This window comes from Cibotium barometz, chromosome 8, assembly GCF_041138505.1.
Source record: "Cibotium barometz isolate CiBa-2024 chromosome 8, ASM4113850v1, whole genome shotgun sequence".
In the NCBI taxonomy this organism is placed as follows: Eukaryota; Viridiplantae; Streptophyta; class Polypodiopsida; order Cyatheales; family Cibotiaceae; genus Cibotium; species Cibotium barometz.
In genome coordinates, this window is record NC_141053.1 from 28981577 (window position 1) to 29005186 (window position 23610).

General features: G+C 46.8%; 1 protein-coding gene across 4 annotated transcripts in view; it reads left to right on the plus strand.

Annotated features, from left to right (window-relative positions):
• Nucleotides 1-23610, plus strand: part of LOC147636121 (uncharacterized) — a 60306-nt gene that overhangs the window by 3237 nt on the left and 33459 nt on the right. The window lies entirely within an intron of this gene.

Below are 23610 nucleotides of genomic sequence, written 5' to 3' on the forward strand. Positions count from 1 at the left end.
ACTTTTCTCTAGGCCATTGGTGGATGTGCTTATCTTTACAGAAATGACAACTGACCAAGAGTTCACTCATGGTTGGGTTTGAGGTGAATGACTCCAGACCTTCTGTGGGCATCCTGAATCCATGTTGTGAGCACACCCACAACCAAGCATTACACGTTCATTTTAGAAGACTGTGTGGCAAGGTGGGGCTTATGCATGCATGGGATACACCTCATGGGGTACATATCTATGGACATGCGTGAAGTGGCTCTTATCTGGCTTGTTGGCTGCCCGAAAGAAACTGTGCGGGTTAACTTTAAAGAGGCTGGGTGATGTGTAATCAGCCCAGCAAAAACATGAAAGGAACGAAAACCCGAAAAGTAGAAAATGGTTCGTAAGTGTAAGTGGCGGTGAAACTCCATCGCAAAGGTTAGAGGTAGCTAGGCTAGCCATGCTCTAGTTCTCTAGCAGGAAGCACTGAACCCTAGTGAACTATCACATGCACAGAAGCTCTATGTACCTTCTTTCAACCCTAAGTATGCTGAATAAGAACCTTGATGCAAGACACAACAAAGAAAGAGAGAGAAGAGAGATAGACAGCTGTATTTTCAATAATTCTATTATACAAAAAGATGTATGTTTTTTATTGTACAGATTCTGTGGCCTTTGGCCTTCCAAAAGGTAACACAAGACCACCCAAAAGGTTGACTCTTGACTTGCCTCAAGAATGGGGTCAGATGCCTACGAATGAAGCTATTGCTTGTCTTTTATAGGCTCTTGGAAGCCCTTCCAACTGGCCGACTGCTGGTCGGCCAGCTCCATGGACACATAAATACATAAATGTTGCCTACTTGAAGTGAAACACCTTCTTTGCTTGACCGATGAGTTCTTGGTCCAACGAGATGCCTTCCGGTGCCTGTCAGAGGCTTGCTACTACCCTAGACTATTGTCTAGACTATTGTTTATCTATTGCCGATTCCATGGATTATCTTTTGAGATTAGCCATGTCCATGTGTGCACATGACATCTTGATGAATTCCAACCTTTGACCTTGGATGATTGCCATCATCCCTTGTCTCCTCACGGACTCCCGTCACTGTTACCATGAAATCCATCATGGTATTAGAGCCAGGTTAGCCATCAGCTACACAGCCTCCCACTCCAACTGTCGCATTGCCGATTGCCCCCATCTGCCTACTGCGTATCTCAGCCTTGTTATCATCTTTGCTGCTTGCAGCTCCCCACATCCACCTACAACATTCTGCGGCACTTGCATTGTCGCTGCTTCAAGCAATTGTCCCAGCACGAACCAGCTGGCATCCTTGTGCGTGGAGGATGTGATCAGGGAAAATCGGTTGGTGCTTGACTAGAATGGTGGCTGTTGCGACCTGCTGAGGTCGGCATACCCGTCTTGCCTCTGCAATGCCATCTCCTCTAACGACGCTGGATGCACCACTATCTGCCTTGTCTTGAGCTGCACCACCAGCTCCTCACCTATCTCCCACTAGTGCCTTGCGGCTACCCAACACCATCGCCCGGGCGTCGCCACTGCTGTCGTTGCGGTCATCCATCATTCCATCACCTTACCCCTCGTGCATCAATTCAGATTTTGGTTATTTTCACAAATGAGGTGATATTCATCTAATTAAACATTCTAGCATTAGTATAAACTGGGCCTTGTTCAAAATTGAGCATGATGGAGTCAATAGAGGTAACTTAACTCTATAAATATTCAATGGGAAGAACTTCCCCACATGGCAAACCAAGATAAGGCTATTGCTGATGCTGGACGGGTTCTGGAATGTCGTGGAGGGAGCGGAATGTCATTGAGGGAGCAAAGGGAGAAACATGAAGGTGCCGCTACATCGCCAGCCGTGCAAGCCTAGAATGACCTGACTGAGCTTTGGCACATATAGGTCTTGGATTGGTTGACAATCTTATACATTACCTCGACTTTGACAAAACCTTAAAGGAGGTATGGGATAAGTTTGAGAGTATGTTTGAGAATTAAATTAGCAATTCTAGGCTTTCTCAAGAAAAAATATTACAATCTCAAAATGGAACTGGACCATTCTCTTTCAGAGCACCTCAGCACCATAGGCTCTCTACTGCAACAACTGGATGCCTTAAGGGCCAACTGGAACATGCGGAAGCTCTGGGGGTCTTCTTTAACACTACTGGAAACATGCTGATGCAAAACGTAGACATGAAGAGCGAGTAGAGAGAGAGAGAGACATGCTGGAAATTCAGTATATTTCATATAGTACAAAAAGGTACTCCTAATCTACAGCCCTCGGCTGCCTTCATAAAAAGGTGAACATCACCGAAATCTGTCCCTAACTGGGACCCTAGGGACCCAACTCCTAAAGAGTTGAATGGTCTAACACAATGAGCACCTTGGCCTTATTAGTCTCTTGGACTTCTTGGAGTCGGCCAGCCTACTGGACAAAATAATCATAAAATCCGTAAATATAGATGTGCCTACAGCCGCCTCAGCGGCGGCAGACATGCAGCTGACAGTGCATCCTAGTCCTTCTCCAAGTCCACACTAGCTAATCTCTGCACTGTGTGCTCCATAATCTTGGTTCTATCTAGTTCTATCTGGTTCTCATTCTCTTTATCTGGCCGCCTCTTTTGGACCAGCATCTGAGAATGTCCATGGCATCTTTCATGCACATGACACCAACACTGACGAAGATGACAAAAAGGTGGTACTCTTCTCCAGCCTAGAAGAGATTGAGAGGTTCAAAGAAGTGCTATCTACACTTCGGGTATCTAGTGAGACGTATGAAAACATGGTGGCTATCCTGATTGACGAGGATAGACAACTTCAAGAGCAAGCTGCTACCGACTTTGACTTACAAAAGGGTTTCTTCACAAAACAAAAGGGCAAGAACAAAGGGAAAGCCGTCAAGTGCACCTTTTGCAAGAAGCTAGGTCACATAGAAGACCGTTGCTTCAAAAGAATGACAAAGAACAAGAGATGAATCATGCCAACTTGGTGGCTGAAAATGCAGATGAAGATGCTCTAGAGACGCTGGAAACCTCTACTTTAGCACCCGAAAAATGTTTCACTGTCACATTCTGTGATCTGTCTCTTTTGGAGATAGATATAGATTGGGCATTCTAAATGATAGAGTGTCAATAAGGGTTCTCTACTCGAGATGTCCCGGAAACAGGATTATATTTGTGTGTTTGTAATCGCCTTGTGTTATAAAAGGCTTGCTACAATTTATCCAAGTTTTGAGCCACGGGGACAGTTTAGGTTGGCTGACATATATCATGTGTGGTCAAGACCCTTATTAGGCCTAGCATGAGAGTCTAGGTGTTGGCCACTGTGATCTTTTGAATCACGTGTGCAGTTGTGGGCCCAAATCGCTATAGATATGTTGGTTAATCCTCATAACACCAGATTGACTTCGAAGTTAGAGGTTTGTTGGGAGCTTGTGCACCCTTGCTCTTGCTTTGCGCCGCTGGCGTTAGCATTGTGCGTAGGTCCTCTGCTTGTGCACCCTTTGTCCATTTCGCTCCTGTGCCCAGCGCTGCGCACACCTAGCTTCACTACCTGTAAACCCAGCGGGGCGTGTAGTGACAGACTCAACCACGTGTCCAAGAGAGAAAATTATAAAGAGGGGAACGGGGATCTTGCATAGTACACCACATTGAGCAGGGAACAGGCCTCACCCCCTTTCAGGAATTTATTCAGGAACAATCCACGGGCACGCTGGCTAGGATCAATACGATCAATGGATAGAAAACAGACAAATATGCCGATGTAGGATATCCAAGTCGATGTCGATGTCGACACACAAGATCTCTCTGATGCCGCGCACACCACGGGATGACCCACAAGTATCTCTCACCGGGCTACTACCAAATCCAATATCCAAATCCAATGAATCGCAAGTCCAATGAATCCAAATCCAAGTCCAAGTCCAAATCCCTATCCAAAATTCAAGCTCCATGTCTAAGCTCTGTGTTCCATGTTCATGTCCAAGCTTCATGCCCAAGCTCTATGTCCAAGTTCTTCTTGTCTTTGCTCAAGTTCAAGCTTCCATGTCTAAGCTCTAAATCCACTCCCTCAGCCCATGAATAATCTCCACAATTCCTATAGCCTTGTCGATGATGAAAACCCTAGAGAAGCTCTTTTTGGTAAGAAAACTAACGTAAAACCTGTTTTAATGGTTTTCCGACGATAAAAACCTCCAAAAAGCAGTTTTTAGGGTTTTTTGAGCAATTTTAGGGTTTTTGGAATTTTCTATCCGTACAGTCGCATGGAAAGATAGTGACGTGGCACTGCAGTTGCTAGAGGCGCTCTGAAATCAACGGTAGCGATGAAAAACTCTATGATTTGGTTCATAGATGATGAAGAAGATAATCTCCACCCTTGATCGAAGAGGCAACACGATGAAGAGGTTCTTCTTCAACTTGATGCTCAAGAGAGGCTCATGCTTCTTTTATACTTGGGGAAGCCTTGCTTTTTGCCAAAAAGTAATGCTTTTGCTTTGCTTTTGTCTTTTTATTAAATATTATTAATAATAGCCAAAGTTCTTGATTTGTGCTTTTACAACTTCAGGCCCTTGCTTTTTGGCCCTAGAGCTGCTTTTTGGGAAAGCGGCTTTTAGCTTTTTGGTCCGGTTTAGTCTCCTCTTTCCAATGGTGCCCTTGGCTCGTGGTCAACCATGTTTGAAAAAGCTTTTTGACCAAGAATGGTGCTTTTTCTTAATCAATCCTTATGGACCTTGCCCTCCATGTCTTCTTCCACTTGCCTAGTGTCCAGGTATGGATTTCATTTTGTGAAATAAAGCTAGGAGGGCCAAATAGTTACATTCCCTTTCTCTTACATCGCAGTTGTCCTCAACTGCGGACTACAAGTGTTCCAAGCACATCCATATGTTCCATGTATATCCGTGTGTTCCAAGTGCATGAAGTACTTCCATATGTTTGAAGGTACTAGCCCCATCTGGTACGCTTGTGCATCTGGTCTTTCTCCATGTCTATGGTGTCATCTGCTTATCTGGCAATATCTCAATGCTTTTTCTTTGACCGATGTCCTTGTTCTTGATGGTACATCTTCATGGCCTGTCACATGTGTTAGATAAAATAAATGCATACTTACCTCCCGAAAAAAACTAGACACAAGCTAGTCAACAAACAAGTATGCATCATTCACGTCTACTAGGTATTCCAGGTACTGGCCAGGTAGTCTGGAGCCCAGTGGACTCACATGCCATAAATCCAAGCATTGTCCACACATCAAGAACAGCACACAAAGTCAAAGAAATTCAAACATACATCAGTATGCAATGCACAAGTAATGATCCTCCTGTTCATGGATTGTCCTATCTGGTTTCATCGAAACTGGCTGAGCTATCTGGCCACTAGGACTGCTCAGACTATCCTCAAGGCCATTTGGTCACTGGGACTGCCCAAGAGTTCATCAATAGTCATCTGGGCCATCTGGTCATATTGACTGCTCGACTATGAAATCCAGTACAGTCATCTGAGCCATCTGGTCGCAATGACCGCCCGATTGTGAAATCCAATACAGTCATTTGGGCCATCTGGTCGCAATGACCGCCCGACTGCGAAATCCAATACAATCATCGGGGCCATCTGGTCGCAATGACCGCCTGACTGCGAAATCCAATACAGTCATTTGGGCCATCTGGTCGCAATGACCGCCCGACTGCGAAATCCAATACAGTCATCTGGGCCATCTGGTCGCAATGACCACCCGATTGTGAATCCAATACAATCATCTGGGCCATCTGGTCGCAATGACCGCCCGACTACGAAGTCCAAGATATCTGGCATCGTTGCCGTCCAATGGGTCATCTGGCATCGTTGCCTCGCATATACAAATCTTGTTCTGGCATCGTTGTCGTCCTATGGGTCATCTGGCATCATTGCCTTCCATATACAAATCTCGTTTTGGCATTGTTGCCGTCCATATACAAATCTTGCTCCTTGGGCTTTCTGGCATCTTTGCCACCCAAACTAGAGCATGTCCAAGTAACCATTATAAGCAAAATAACGGTCAGTTCCAGTCCAATATATATATATATACAATGAAGAGAGCTAGAGGCACAGTCCCTCCCTCTTGATTCTATCTTGATCGCAAGACGTCTGTATCTGTACTTCAAATACATCTGGACCAACCACTTCCTCATAAGCTCGAGGTATATTTGTGTCATGTGCATGAAAGATGCCATGGACATTCTCAGATGTTGGTCCAGAAGAGGCAGCCAGATAAAGAGTATGAACCAGAGAGAGCTAGGACTCGGAGCACAAGGAGCAGTGTTGGACTGGAGAATAGACTTGGATTCCTGTCGGTTGTACCAGAAACAGAACGGGAGCTGTCGGCTGAGACCAAAAAGGGTTGTCGGCTGAATCAGAAAAAGGGCAGCTACAGGCGCATCATATGCATGATTTTATGTCCAGTCAGCTGGCCGACAGCAGTCGGCCAGCTCTCCATTAAGGTTAAGAGACTATAAATAGCAAAGTGTGCTTAGGATGACCCACAAGTATCTCTCACCGGACTAGTACCAGATCCAATATCCAAATCCAATGAATCGCACGTCAAATGAATCCAAATCCAAGTCCAAGTCCAAATCCCTATCCAAAATTCAAGCTCCATGTCTAAGCTCTGTGTTCCATGTTCATGTCCAAGCTTCATGCCCAAGCTCTATGTCCAAGTTCTTCATGTCTTTGCTCAAGTTCAAGCTTCCATGTCTAAGCTCTAAATCCACTCCCTCATCCCATGAATAATCTCCACAAGTCCTATAGCCTTGTCGATGATGAAAACCCTAGAGAAGCTCTTTTTGGCAAGAAAACTAATATAAAACCTATTTTAATGGTTTTCCGAAGATAAAAACATCCAAAAAGCAGTTTTTAGGGTTTTTTCGAGCAGTTTTAGGGTTTTTGGAATTTTCTGTCTGTACAGCTATACGGATCCGTACAGTCGCACGGAAAGATAGCGACGTGGCATTGCAGTTGCTGGAGGCGCTCTGAAATCAACAGTAGTAATGAAAAACTCCATGATTTGGTTCATAGATGATGAAGAAGATAATCTCCACGCTTGAACGAAGAGGGAACGCGATGAAGAGGTTCTTCTTCAACTTGATGCTCAAGAGAGGCTCAGGCTTCTTTTATACTTGGGGAAGCCTTGCTTTTTGCCAAAAAGTAATGCTTTTGCTTTGCTTTTGTCTTTTTATTAAATATTATTAATAATAGCCAAAGTTCTGGATTTGTGCTTTTACAACTTCAGGCCCTTGCTTTTTGGCCCTAGAGCTGCTTTTTGGGAAAGTGGCTTTTAGCTTTTTGGTTCGGCTTAGTCTCCTCTTTCCAATGGTGCCCTTGGCTCGTGGTCAACCTTGTTTGACTTTTTGCTTTTTCTTGCTTTTTGACCAAAAATGGTGCTTTTTCTTAATCAATCCTTATGGACCCTGCCCCCATGTCTTCTTCCACCTGCCTGGTGTCCAGGCATGGATTTCATTATGTGAATAGAGCTAGGAGGGCCAAATAGTTACACTGCCTACACTTGCGCGCCATCTGCCAGCCTCCAGGGCAGCAACTAGGGAGAGATAGCCACAATGAATCTATAGGAGCTAGAGGCATACATCAAGACAATGGAGGACAACACCAAGAAGTTATTGGGCGAATAGAAAAAGGTGTTGGAGAGGGTCCTGAACCAACATGAAAAACAATTGGAAGGCCTCCGCAAGGAGATACAAGGCAAGAACAACAAGATAGCCAAAGTTCTGGATTTGTGCTTTTACAACTTCAGGCCCTTGCTTTTTGGCCCTAGAGCTGCTTTTTGGGAAAGTGGCTTTTAGCTTTTTGGTTCGGCTTAGTCTCCTCTTTCCAATGGTGCCCTTGGCTCGTGGTCAACCTTGTTTGACTTTTTGCTTTTTCTTGCTTTTTGACCAAAAATGGTGCTTTTTCTTAATCAATCCTTATGGACCCTGCCCCCATGTCTTCTTCCACCTGCCTGGTGTCCAGGCATGGATTTCATTATGTGAATAGAGCTAGGAGGGCCAAATAGTTACACTGCCTACACTTGCGCGCCATCTGCCAGCCTCCAGGGCAGCAACTAGGGAGAGATAGCCACAATGAATCTATAGGAGCTAGAGGCATACATCAAGACAATGGAGGACAACACCAAGAAGTTATTGGGCGAATAGAAAAAGGTGTTGGAGAGGGTCCTGAACCAACATGAAAAACAATTGGAAGGCCTCCGCAAGGAGATACAAGGCAAGAACAACAAGATTGAAGAATTGGTAGCACAGGTGAACCACCAGGAGAAGGTGATTCAGATGTTGAAAGGGACCCAACTGCAACAACAAGGAACGCTAGAGGCTGCCCCAGTGATAGGGGAACTCCGAGCATAAATGGAAGCCCTAAAGGCTACGGTCAAGGACCATACAGTGGAGGAAGGGGAACTGAATATTCAGGAGGGTCTAATGAGTGACTTGGAGCAGTTGAAAGCTGCGGGAACAACTACAGATCACTAAGAAAGATTGGGTGGAGGTGGTGAAGAAGCACAAACCCCCATAGAGCATCATACATGAGACTCTCGAGGAGGAGAAACGTAGGAAGGATAGGGCCCTCCATGTGCGAGTGCGGGGGCTACAGGCAAGGGCTTCCCCCAAGGAGGATGCCATGACTCTTTGCCAGATGCTAGGAGTGGACGAGATGGTCTCCCCCTTTGCAGATACATGGAGGGTAGGCAAGGATATGACACGAGAGTGGCCCCTCATCATTAGATTCCTTGATGCCACCAGTAGACAGGCCTTCTTAGACAAGCGGGTTGCCCTCAAGGGCACAGAGATGTACATGGGAGATGATCTCACCCTAGCACAGGTGGCACACTGGCGTGAGGCGATGGTGACAGTTCATGAGTCTTGTAGAGCAGGCAAGTGGGCTATCTACAGAGATGGTAGGGTCATTATCAATGAGCATCGTCCCAAATAGGGACGTGGGGTCTATGAGACCAAACACGTGAGGTTAGCAGTATGGAACTGCAATGGCATGCTGTGGTCGAATCCAGGAAGCTTGAGCGAGATTCTCATAGGCATGGATGTCATTTTTTATACAGAGACTCATCAAAGCCCTGAGAGAGGCTTACCATCATACATAGCCGGGTATGAGTGGGAGTCAGCTTTCCAAGCCGAGACCTGCACATCAGGAGGAGCATGTCTCTGGAGGGGTAGCTGTCCTTTTTAGAGACCATCTTCGACAGATTCTTAGCGTCGTCCGGAAGGATGAGGATGCACGGTATCTTTGGGTGCGGCTACAGCTTAGCAGTGACAGAGTCATCCACATTGCTATGTGTTATTTTGCACCACGCCACTCCCCTTACGCCGCACATCATGGCCGGTCACTGTACTTACCATTATATGGGGATATTATGGAGTTCTCACAGCTTGGGGAAGTCCTCCTGCTTGGGGATTTCAACTTCAAGACGGGAAGTCAGCAGGTCCCACTATTCGATCTGGATGACCCTATCAGACTACAGGAGCTGGACATCACTGACACAGGGCTGCAGAGATCATCACAGGACCGTGAGGAAGTCACGGTGTATGGGAGATATTTCTTAGAGCTGGGAGCTGCACATGGTCTCGTTATCTATAATGGGATGTCTCGATGGCCCTCCTCCGACGCCCTCACCTCCTTCCCTCACTCTGAAGGTACTAGCACCGTGGACTACCTTATGGGATCTTTGGCTTTGCACACCTTCTCCCTGACTTCTCCATCCCGCCACCCCCCTTTGAAGCTGACCATGCCTACCTCTCTTTCACTCTTACTTGCACACCACTCATCCCCCTGCCACTGTTAGAAGTCATCTCCTATCCAGTTTTATACACCAGGGCCTTTGTTGTGGGTGTGCCCGCCCTTATGAGGTGTTTTATCATTTTTCCCCACTCTCCGCATTTTCCCCTATTTTTTCCATTTTTTCTGTGGCTTGGGAGGCAGTTCTGAGTTGGCAGGAGCACTGAGTAGCTGGCCGACTGACCCATCAGTAGACAGGTGACTGGCCGACTGCCCAACAGCAGTCGTGGACATCTGTACTGCTGGCCGACTGGGCATATACAGTCGTGGGCTTCATTTAGTGCTGGCCGACTGATGCTACAGTCGTGGAGGCTTTTTCAGCAGGCCGACTGCCCATCTGGGGGCATATAAATAGGCCCCCAGCCCCCATACCACACTTGTATCATACCTGGGATTTTCTTGTGTATATCAGAGCAGAGTTACACGCCTACATCTCTCTGTGTCTTGTGCTATTTTTCTGCATGCGTTTTTTGCTCGTGTCCAGATCTGGTCATCATCTCCGCTGCGTATTCTGACATGGTATCAGAGCCCTAGGCTCTAGATAGGTCTTGGGATTTGTGTGAGCAAGAGGGGGACTGTTTTGTGGCTGATTGGTGGACTGTTTGGGACTGTTCGGGAAGAGGAGAAGCAAGAGGACGGCGGGCTGATTTGCTGGACAGCCACTTGCAAGTGTTAGTTCTTCTTTGTTCCCACCCACCCACCCTTTTCAGAGTACATCCCCGCAATGGCAGATCTGTTTGAGATGGCCGAGAGACATGTGAAGATCCCGACACTCCCCACGTTCCCGGTAGACCGTCAATTGGACGGGAGCAACTACGGCATATGGAAGGTTATGATGGAATGTGTTCTGGAGTCTTACGACCTCGCTGATTTCGTCGTTGTTGGGGTTCCACGGCCGGAAGTAGAGGAAGGGGAGTTACCGTCAACCCGAAAGGACCGGGAGGCTCAGACACACATGTGGGATCGTGTCAACGCCAGGGTCCGTTCGTTTATCTTTCTCAATTGCACACCACAGGTAATCAATCATGTAAAGCATATGACGTTGGCCAGAGGTATATGGCAGCATTTGGCCTCACTTTACAACAGGGTATTGCCCATGAAGAGGATTTCCTTGGAAGTACAGATGCGGGTTATGAACCCTGCAAAGTCGTCGACGATGCGGGAGCATATTAACAAGCTGCAGGCTCTTCAGCAGGAAGTTCTTCAGGCTGGGAAGGAGATATCGTCAGAGGACATGGCCATAACGTTGCTGTCGCACTTGCCCTCTTCGTACTCAGCATTGTACTCGTCTTTGATTACTAGTGGCAGGCTCAGCACCATCACGTGGGAGGAGCTTGTGCCCATGGTCCTGGACCAGGAGGAACGATTCACGATTCACGAACCCTCCTCAGGGTGGAGGTTCGGAGGCCTTAACTGGCCAACGGTCGAAGGGCCGTAACACGGGCAAAGGGAAGGCTTCGTCGGAGAAGTCTTCTGAGAAGAAGTCCGTTTACTGACCACGAGAAACTAAAGGCAGAGAGGACCTGTAATGATTGTGGCGAGAAAGGCCACTACTGGAGGCAGTGTCCCAAGCGGAAGACCGAGAAGGGTGAAGATTCCTCAGCAGCAATCATGAAGACTCCGGCTTTTGTGCACCTGGAGGTGGTGGACACCGATGTTTCATTTTCTTCAGGCGGGGAGGAGATTGGAGGACGCTCCGCAACGGATAGTTGGGATTGGATTCTCGACAGTGGTGCTTCCAGGCACATGACTCCTTCCCATTCCGGTTTATAGGATCTCTGCAGGCTTTCTGGTCATATTCTTACTGGTGATACATCCACTATCCGAGTTCACAGTGAGGATAGGATGGAGATAGTTCCCGATGGCAGAGGCGGGAAGCATTCCTCCCAGGTGTTGTATGTTCCGGCACTTGGTTTTCATCTGTTGTCAGTGCATCAAGTTTGCAAGACTGGCATACGGGTGGAGTTTGATGAGCATTTTGTTGCTCTCAAAGCAACAGGCCAAGTGGTTTGGGAAGGTGGAGTGGAGAATGGAGTTTACAAGCTTTCAGCACTCTCTCTCCCAGGTCCTCAGGTTTGTGATGAGTGGCAGTCTGGTTATGGCCACTTAAGTGTGGATATGCTGCAGGTGCGGGCTTTCCGGGACCAGATGGTGGATAGCTTGCCAGTAGATGGTAGCAGTTGGCAGGAACTCTCCAGTAGTACTGATGTTGGTGGTTCCTGTGTTCGTCAGTCAGAGGAAACTGAACAGGTCACTTATGCTTTGATGTCTCGTAGTGTTCGGGACAAAGAACCTCCAGTAGATGAGGATGTTCTTTCCACGGGGACCTTTCGGAAAGCCACGCAGGTGGCCGGTGATTACTTGCAGAAGGAGGTGGTTTCTCCAAGCTTTGCGGTTCCGGATTCAGAGGGGGTGGTTGACAGGTTTCAGAAGGCCTTGCGTGGTCTTCAGCAGGTTTCTAGGACTTGTTTGTGCACCGTAATAGGTGTTGATCCTTGTGAGCAGTGTGATGCCTTTTTGACTCAGAAGTAGTATGGTTCATGGATCTGGTTGATGGACACCAGATTGGACGGGAGCTTCCTGATGAGGCAGTTGAGCTCATGGTTGCAGATGTCTCTTTCGGAGGCAGGATTGCATTTTCTGTGTTTTTTGCAGCATGCGAAGGATCATGGACTCTTGTACACAGGAGGGGGATTGTTGGATGGAGTCTAACTCCACGGTTGGAGTGACTCGGTTTGGGGAGGAGATCCGGACACGAGGAGATCTACTTCAGGCCTAGGAGCAGGTTTTTGGAGCAGTAAGAGACAGTCTGTAACTCGCGGCGGCGGTGCCCAGGGGACTAGGGCCTTTGACACACTTGTTAATACCATAAATGCATATTAAAACATTTAAACATGGCCACAGCCTAAGCACATATCCATCATCACTTTGCATAAAACATAAAAGCTAGGCAAAACATCCACAAATGCTGAAAATGGAGCTTGCACGTGTGACACCACATAGAGGCCGGAATGGGCCGACCCCCCCCCCCCTTGGAGTATTTTATTACCCAAGGAGAATAATATCATGTACAAGCTTTGAGGGCCTTACTCTCCCCACGGGAGATGCCGGATTATCCATATACAAATGCCATAACACAACCCAACACGAGGCAACCAAGCCGGAAGATAGGCTGTAGAAATGCCGAGCCAACAACATAATCCATATACCTCCGTGTGGGTACTGATTCTTCCCCAAAAACCACGGGTCTTCATGCAATAGAAAGGGTACAGCAAGTACAACTCTCCATTCAGCCGGTACAGTAGGTACAATGGCTGGTACAGTCGGTATGGTGGCTGGTGCAGTAGGTACAGCAAGTACAAAAGCTGGTACAACCAGTACAAGGACTGGTACAGCAGGTACAATGGCTGGTACAGTCGGTACGGTGGTTGGTATAGCAGGTACAACAAGTACAAAAGCTGGTATAGCCGGTACAATGGGTGGTACAGCAAGTACAGAAGCTTCAGTATTTCTTCGCGATGGAAGCCTCCAAAATAGTCCCCAACAGCTGGTATTCTTCATGGGCAGCCTTCAAGAGAGAGAGAAAGAGAGTAGCCATCATTAGGGCAGCTTGGAACGGTGGTAGAGGCTAGTGTGCAGCGAGAGGGCCTCCATTAATGAAGAGAGAGGGCTCCAATTTATAGATTTGGGCCTCCCATGAGCTAAAATGGCAAGAGAAGGCTACGATGACAAGTGGAGAGCCACACAATAGCTGAAGTGACAAGTGTGAGGCCACTTGTCTCACTTTGATCCACTTTCTAACAAGTGTCAGGCCACTTGTCTCACTTTGGTCCACTTTCTTGCTACATGTCCCAATCTAAGAGATGGGTCCTTCCATAATCTTTACCTCTAAAAATATCCCAACTGGTAGACATTCTGTCATAGGTACTTTGCCAACTCTTGGTATCTGCTCATTTCCAGATGTAATGACGTGAACAGAATTTCCATCGGAGTCGGGCCAAAAATAGCAACTCTCCTAAATTTTAGGAGTGTGGTCCTTTGTATTCTAGGATAATCCCCCATTCCCAAAGCTTGTACTTTCCAAATATTTAAACATCGTGGAGTCCACCACACCCCTTTCAGACTGGGAAATGTCCAGGCTGGTGACATCTTTGATACCAATGTAACTGGTGGCGGCGGTGCCCGGGGGACTAGGGCCTTTGACACACTTGTTGATACCATCAATGCATATTAAAACATTTAAACATGGCCACAGCCTTAACACATATCCATCATCACTTTGCATAAAACATAAAAGCTAGGCAAAACATCCACAAATGCTGAAAATGGAGCTTGCACGTGTGACACCGCATAGAGGCCGGAATGGGCCGACCCCCCCCCCCTGGAGTATTTTATTACCCAAGGAGAATAATATCATGTACAAGCTTTGAGGGCCTTACTCTCCCCACGGGAGATGCCGGATTATCCATATACAAATGCCATAACACAACCCAACACGAGGCAACCAAGTCGGAAGATAGGCTGTAGAAATGCTGAGCCAACAACATAATCCATATACCTCCGTGTGGGTACTGATTCTTCCCCAAAAACCACGGGTCTTCATGCAATAGAAAGGGTACAGCAAGTACAACTCTCCATTCAGCCGGTACAGTAGGTACAATGGCTGGTACAGTCGGTATGGTGGTTGGTACAGTAGGTACAGCAAGTACAGAAGCTGGTACAACCAGTACAGGGGCTGGTACAGTCGGTACGGTGGCTGGTACAGTAGGTATAGCAAGTACAGAAGCTGGTATAGCCGGTACAATGGGTGGTACAGCAAGTACAGAAGCTTCAGTATTTCTTCGCGATAGAAGCCTCCAAAACAGTCCCCAACAGCCGGTATTCTTCATGGGCAGCCTTCAAGAGAGAGAGAAAGAGAGTAGCCATCATTAGGGCAGCTTGTAATGGTGGTAGAGGCTAGTGTGCAGCAAGAGAGCCTCCATTAATGAAGAGAGAGGGCTCCAATTTATAGATTTGGGCCTCCCATGAGCTAAAATGGCAAGAGAAGGCTACGGTGACAAGTGGAGAGCCACACAATAGCTGAAATGACAAGTGTGAGGCCACTTGTCTCACTTTGATCCACTTTCTAACAAGTGTCAGGCCACTTGTCTCACTTTGGTCCACTTTCTTGCTACATGTCCCAATCTAAGAGATGGGTCCTTCCATAATCTTTACCTCTAAAAATATCCCAACTGGTAGACATTCTGTCATAGGCACTTTGCCAACTCTTGGTATCTGCTCATTTCCAGATGTAATGACGCGAACAGAATTTCCATCGGAGTCGGGCCAAAAATAGCAACTCTCCTAAATTTTAGGAGTGTGGTCCTTTGTATTCTAGGATAATCCCCCATTCCCAAAGCTTGTACTTTCCAAATATTTAAACATCATGGAGTCCACCAGACCCCTTTCAGACTGGGAAATGTCCAGGCTGGTGACATCTTTGCTACCAATGTAACTCGTGGCGGCGGTGCCCAGGGGACTAGGGCCTTTGACACACTTGTTGATACCATCAATGCATATTAAAACATTTAAACATGGCCACAGCCTTAACACATATCCATCATCACTTTGCATAAAACATAAAAGCTAGGCAAAACATCCACAAATGCTGAAAATGGAGCTTGCACGTGTGACACCGCATAGAGGCCGGAATGGGCCGACCCCCCCCCCCCCTTGGAGTATTTTATTACCCAAGGAGAATAATATCATGTACAAGCTTTGAGAGCCTAACTCTCCCCACGGGAGATGCCGGATTATCCATATACAAATGCCATAACACAACCCAACACGAGGCAACCAAGCCGGAAGATAGGCTGTAGAAATGCCGAGCCAACAACATAATCCATATACCTCCGTGTGGGTACTGATTCTTCCCCAAAAACCACGGGTCTTCATGCAATATAATGGGTACAGCAAGTACAACTCTCCATTCAGCCGGTACAGTAGGTACAATGGTTGATTCAGTCGGTATGGTGGCTGGTACAGTAGGTACAGCAAGTACAGAAGCTGGTACAACCAGTACAAGGGCTGGTACAGTAGGTATAGTGGCTGGTACAGTCGGTACGGTGGCTGGTACAGCAGGTACAGCAAGTACAGAAGCTGGTATAGCCGGTACAATGGGTGGTACAGCAAGTACAGAAGCTTCAGTATTGCTTCGCGATGGAAGCCTCCAAAACTGTCCCCAACAGCCGGTATTCTTCATGGGCAGCCTTCAAGAGAGAGAGAAAGAGAGTAGCCATCATTAGGGCAGCCTGTAACGGTGGTAGAGGCTAGTGTGCAGCAAGAGAGCCTCCATTAATGAAGAGAGAGGGCTCCAATTTATAGATTTGGGCCTCCCATGAGCTAAAATGGCAAGAGAAGGCTACGATGACAAGTGGAGAGCCACACAATAGCTGAAGTGACAAGTGTGAGGCCACTTGTCTCACTTTGATCCACTTTCTAACAAGTGTCAGGCCACTTGTCTCACTTTGGTCCACTTTCTTGCTACATGTCCCAATCTAAGAGATGGGTCCTTCCATAATGTTTACCTCTAAAAATATGCCAACTGGTAGACATTCTGTCATAGGCACTTTGCCAACTCTTGGTATCTGCTCATTTCCAGATGTAATGACGCGAACAGAATTTCCATCGGAGTCGGGCCAAAAATAGCAACTCTCCTAAATTTTAGGAGTGTGGTCCTTTGTATTCTAGGATAATCCCCCATTCCCAAAGCTTGTACTTTCCAAATATTTAAACATCCTGGAGTCCACCAGATTCCTTTTAGACTGGGAAACGTCCAGGCTGGTGACATTCTCCCCAACTTCTTAAAAGTTGTTCGCAACTTTAAGCTTCAAGCCATATATTCAAGATATAATCATGTCCCATCGATTGGGCGAGACGAGACAGTCTCAAAAATCCAATACAACTGAGGAATCCATGTCCCAAAGAAATGGGCAAGACTAAATAAGTCTCCATAATACCAATATCAAAATCATGTCCCAAGATAAATGGGCGAGACAAAAAAAGTCCCATAAGTCCAGATATCATAATCATGTCCCAAGATAAATGGGCGAGACAAATCAGTCCCATAAGTCCAGATATCATAATCCATGTCCCAAGTAAATGGGCGAGACAAAATAGTCCCATAAGTCCAGATATCATAATCCATGTCCCAAGTAAATGGGCGAAAAATAAGTCTCCTGCCAACAAGACATCGGTCCACATGACCCTTGGCATAGACATAAGTCCCGTCATGTCCACTTTACCACTTGCACACCGTGTTGGTACTCTGACCACACACCTTGGATGAGAGGTGGGCTCAAGTAACAAGATAAAACAATCATTCGTCGCAGGCATAGATAACTTGGTGTTCCATAAGCATTTCTGCTACACAAAGTTTATAGGCATTTCGGCCACCAATAGTTTGTAGGCATTTCGGCCACCAACTCACACTACCCTCTCAAGTGCCCATGTTCCCTTCCATCTGCTCTCTATTGTTCCACCCACACATGGTAGAAACAATCTTCAAGAGAGCACGTAGGACAAGAGAACACTACACAGGGTATGTTGTGCTTGTCACTATCCTTTGAAGTGCGCATGTTCCCTTCCATCTGCTCTCTATTGTTCCACCCACACATGGTAGAAACAATCTTCAAGAGAGCACGTAGGACAAGAGAACACTACACAGGGTATGTTGTGCTTGTCACTATCCTTTGAAGTGCGCATGTTCCCTTCCATCTGCTCTCTATTGTTCCACCCTCACATGGTAGAAACAATCTTCAAGAGAGCACATAGGACAAGAGAACACTACACAGGGTATGTCAATCATGAGTTTCATAAGTCCAATGCATCCCAAATAAAGGGAGCCAAAAAGAATAATCCATCCCAGTAAAAGGGAGCCATAAACAATGTTTCCCTGAAACCATCTCAAGGCAAACAACAACACCTTTCTCCTTGCATAGTTATACAAGGGTTAGTGAACATCAAAAACACTTCATAGCAAAAGCACTAACTTTGCAAACTCAAAGTATACTTAGCTTTTCTTTGCCAGGTTGGTCATGAAGCCAAAAGAAATATCTCTTCACCATATCCTTAAGATATCCTGAGATATATCTCCATATAGCTTGCCTGTAAGCTTGATAATATAATCCACAATATCCATATGGAAAGAGTGCTAAACGTGTGCACATAAAGCCAACTCCACACTTCCAAGATAAAATTATGTGAATTCATAAATCCTTAGATAAACAAGCTATCTACTGCTCATGCTCTTGCTTCATAAGCTATGAAGCGGCTGGCCATGCTTAACAACAATGATGGTAAGTGTGGTCCCCACTTGAGATCTTTTCTCTTTCTTATTGATAGAAGGAAGCCTCCGCTTCCAAGAAAGCCTATGCTCTGATACCAATGTAAATCGCGGCGGCGGTGCCCGGGGGACTAGGGCCTTTGACACACTTGTTGATACCATCAATGCATATTAAAACATTTAAACATGGCCACAGCCTTAACACATATCCATCATCACTTTGCATAAAACATAAAAGCTAGGCAAAACATCCACAAATGCTGAAAATGGAGCTTGCACGTGTGACACCGCATAGAGGCCGGAATGGGCCGACCCCCCCCCCCCCCTTGGAGTATTTTATTACCCAAGGAGAATAATATCATGTACAAGCTTTGAGAGCCTAACTCTCCCCACGGGAGATGCCGGATTATCCATATACAAATGCCATAACACAACCCAACACGAGGCAACCAAGCCGGAAGATAGGCTGTAGAAATGCCGAGCCAACAACATAATCCATATACCTCCGTGTGGGTACTGATTCTTCCCCAAAAACCACGGGTCTTCATGCAATATAATGGGTACAGCAAGTACAACTCTCCATTCAGCCGGTACAGTAGGTACAATGGTTGATTCAGTCGGTATGGTGGCTGGTACAGTAGGTACAGCAAGTACAGAAGCTGGTACAACCAGTACAAGGGCTGGTACAGTAGGTATAGTGGCTGGTACAGTCGGTACGGTGGCTGGTACAGCAGGTACAGCAAGTACAGAAGCTGGTATAGCCGGTACAATGGGTGGTACAGCAAGTACAGAAGCTTCAGTATTGCTTCGCGATGGAAGCCTCCAAAACTGTCCCCAACAGCCGGTATTCTTCATGGGCAGCCTTCAAGAGAGAGAGAAAGAGAGTAGCCATCATTAGGGCAGCCTGTAACGGTGGTAGAGGCTAGTGTGCAGCAAGAGAGCCTCCATTAATGAAGAGAGAGGGCTCCAATTTATAGATTTGGGCCTCCCATGAGCTAAAATGGCAAGAGAAGGCTACGATGACAAGTGGAGAGCCACACAATAGCTGAAGTGACAAGTGTGAGGCCACTTGTCTCACTTTGATCCACTTTCTAACAAGTGTCAGGCCACTTGTCTCACTTTGGTCCACTTTCTTGCTACATGTCCCAATCTAAGAGATGGGTCCTTCCATAATGTTTACCTCTAAAAATATGCCAACTGGTAGACATTCTGTCATAGGCACTTTGCCAACTCTTGGTATCTGCTCATTTCCAGATGTAATGACGCGAACAGAATTTCCATCGGAGTCGGGCCAAAAATAGCAACTCTCCTAAATTTTAGGAGTGTGGTCCTTTGTATTCTAGGATAATCCCCCATTCCCAAAGCTTGTACTTTCCAAATATTTAAACATCATGGAGTCCACCAGACCCCTTTCAGACTGGGAAATGTCCAGGCTGGTGACACAGTCATCTTTTGCCTTGTCGCGGACAGAGGCAGAGTACCGGGCTGCTTGTGATGCTGCTTGTGAGGATGCAGAGGTTGCATGGCAGGTTTGGGCTTCCACTGGAGGAACCCATGGTCATCCAGAGGCACTTTGTTCGTGAACAGATCGCTGCTGATGACATCCTGCTAGAGTTTTGTTCGACGGAAGACAGTACGGTGGACCTCTTCACGAAGTCGCTCTCTCAGGATTTGCTCAGGCGGCACCCCAGCTCCCTGTGGTTGGTTTCACAGCTAGGAGCTGAGAGGGGGTGTTAGAAGTCATCTCCTGTCCAGTTTTATACACCAGGGCCTTTGTTGTGGGTGTGCCCGCCCTTATGAGGCGTTTTATCATTTTTCCCCACTCTCCGCATTTTTCCCCTATTTTTTTCATTTTTTCTGTGGCTTGGGAGGCAGTTCTAAGTTGGCAGGAGCACTGAGTAGCTGGCCGACTAACCCATCAGCAGACAGGTGACTGGCCGACTGCCCAACAGCAGTCGTGGACCTCTGTACTGCTGGCCGACTGGGCATATACAGTCGTGGGCTTCATTCAGTGCTGGCCGACTGATGCTACAGTCGTGGAGGCTTTTTCAACAGGCCGACTGCCCACCTGGGGGCATATAAATAGGCCCCCAGCCCCCATACCACACTTGTATCATACCCGGGATTTTCTTGTGTATATCAGAGCAGAGCTACACGCCTACATCTCTCTCTCTCTTGTGCTGTTTTTTTGCATGCATTTTTTGCTTGTGTTCCCAGATCTGGTCATCATCTCCGCTGCGTATTCTGACAGCCACCACCCCCCATCTCACATTACACTCAGGTCCTTTTTGATCACGAGCTTGACCTTGTTTACTCCAACCACATCCACCGCCAACTCCAGGATGTGGAACCTACTATCCCCCTTCCACCCTCACATCACAGCTCACCAACATAATCCACACATCCGCCACCACTTCTTTCATCTGCACGCGGCGCGGTCTACCGCCAAGCCTCCTTGCGGTTCCATGCCCCATAACTGTTGGTATGATGACGAATGCCGGGCCACACACTCCTGTCTTAAGCAAGAGGTACGAATTGGGCAAATCACGAAGCGCCAAGCACAACGGATTTCTCAACAGCTCACCCAACGCAAGAAACGAGAGTTCTATGCTCGGAAAGAGGATGAGCTATACCGACTTTTCTTAGGGCCGAACTGCAAAGAGGCCTAGAGGAAACTCTAAGAACACCGCCCTCCCACACCTATCACCTACTGGGACACATGGCACTCCTATGCACGCTCCCTCATATCCCCCATCAGCCACCCCTACCCCCACCACCAGATCCCTGTCCCTTCACCTCCACCTTCTTCACAAAGGGCATGGTCCTCAAGGCCATTCGTAGACTACGCAATGGGCGAGCCCAGGATCATGAGGGACTCGCGCGGAGTACATCTCGCATGCCGATGATACCCTGGCGCCCCTACTAGCCTACATGTTCAATAGAGCCCTTTGTGAAGGATTTCCACCCTCTTGGTCCACCAACACCATCACCTCCATCCTCAAAGTCGGAGATCCACTTGATCCTAATAATTACTTGACGATCATGATTGGCCACACATTGGCCAAACTCTATGGATGAGTGCTAGACGCGGAGCTCAATTCATTTGTAGAGAGCTAGGGATACAGAGCCTCAGGACAGGCCGGCTTTCGGAGGAGCTACTCTACCCTTGACCACATCTTCACCCTATGTGCCATCATCGAGGAGGGTAGAGTGCAACACCAGAGGATTTATTGCTGCTTTGTGGATTTCCGCAAAGCTTTTGATACTGTAACCCGAGCCCGCCTCTCCTACACCGTCTACAGGAGATAGGAGTCCCATCTAACATGGTTTGGAGCATCATCGCCCTCTATGAGTCCATCACCAGACAAGTGAGAGCCCCAGGAGGTGCATCATAGGAGATTTCCAGCACTATTGGGGTGAAACAGGGCTGCCCTCTATCACCCACTCTTTTCGGCCTCTACATTGATGAGATCTCGAGCTTCATTGACGGATTAGGCGGGGCCGGTCCCACACTGGCAAGCATATTGTTCCCCATACTACTTTATGCAAATGACATCGTCCTCCTCTCAGACTCAGCCGAGGGGCTTCAAAGACAGTTGGATGTCTTACAAGACTTTTGCACTTAGCGGGACCTCTCTGTTAACCTCGGTAAAACCAAGGTAATGGTCTTCAATACCTCTCGCCCCTTCACATCCAGATTGAGCTTCACATATAGAGGAGATCTTGTGGCGATTGTCTCATCCTATGTCTACCTTGGTGTCACTTTTAGTGGCCCATGCTTCACCATGCTTCCCACAACACATGCCGGAGTAACACGGGGAGCGGCAGTGCTTCCAGGCTCCTCAGGTTGGAGTACCATCTGGCCTTGAGTCGGAGAGATCAATTGTTCATGATCAAGCAAGTGACTCGGACTGGGTACATATTTCTTAAGCAAACTAACATGGAATACATTATGTACCTTGAGATGGGGAGACAGAAGAAGTTAATAGGCTAGATCGCCCACTTTCTTTATGACAGCGTATGGTCCACAGTATCTGGAAGAGAGCTTCTTGTACTTCCCTAAGGATAAGGAACTTCTTTTTGGTCGTACTCGAATGAAAACCATATCTGATTCTTCAAACTCTCTCTCTCTCATCTCTTTTTATCTGCATATTGCTTTTGTCTATCTTGGGCTGCCTTTATATCTTTACGGATTGATTGCATTTGCTGATCCATGTCATCAAGCATTTGTCTGGACATTTCGACTCTAATCAATGGGTCAGACCAAGTCAACGGTGTAAGGCAATCTTGTCCATACAAAGCTTTGAAAGGACTTATCCCAATGCTTCGATGATAAGAGTGTTATAAGCAAATTCGACCAGATGTAAATGGCTTAACCACTTTTTGGGTTTCCTGCTGCAGCATGACCGAAGGATATCTTCTATTACCTAATTTACTCTTTCAGTCTGGCCATCTGTTTCCGGGTGATAGGCTCTGCTGAGATCCAAGAAAGTTCCTACTGCTTCAAAGAATGCAGTCCAGAATTTCAATGTGAATTTGGGATCTCTGTCACTTACTATCCTCCTGGGTAAGCCATGCAATCAGAAGATTTCTTTAAGGAAAACTCTGGCAGCATCCACTGCAGTGTATGTTTCTTTCACTGGAATCAGATGGGCAACTTTGGTTAGCCTGTCAACTACCACAAAAATGGAGTTGTAACCTGATTGCACTGAAGGTAATCCAGTGACAAAGTCCATACTGATACATTCCCACTTCATCTGAGGAATGTCTAGAGGTTGCAGTTTCCGTGGCATCTTGACTCTCTGCCTTGACTCTTTGGCACATCAAGCATTTCTGCACATGATCAAGTACATCCTTTTTGAGTCCTGGCCAGAAGAAGCTTTTCTTCACAAACATATAGGTTTTTATAAACCCTGGATGTCCAGCTATCAGACTATCATGGGCTTCTCTCATAATTCTTCTCTTTATTCTCTCATCATTGGGGATACATAGCCGATTATTATAATACATGCATCCTTCAACCAATTTGTACCCAAGAACTCGACTCATTTCTTGAGGAGTCTTGCTTTCCTGCATGATTTTCTCCTTTGCTTCACTGATCAATGGATTTGGCACCACTGTAATTGCAAGCAAGGGAGCCAATCCATTCCAAGGATTCCATCATAGATTCCTAAGGGTAGGACTGTGAACTGGCACTCTGTTACGTTCCCATCTACGCTAAACTGAATAAGGTTTGTCTCAAGGTGTGTGAAAAGAATCTTTCCCCACTGGCCAATTCCACTTGCATAGGTTTCTTTGATTTTTGATTTAGGACTAATTTACGTAGACATCTTGGGGAAATAAAAGAATGAGTGCTGCCTGAATCAATCAAAAGCTTGAATTGCTTACCCTGGTACTCTGCTGGAGTCTGGAAGGAGGACTGAGAATTGACGGTTATTCCCGTGTTGCTCTATTGTTGCATAGATCTGTCCTTT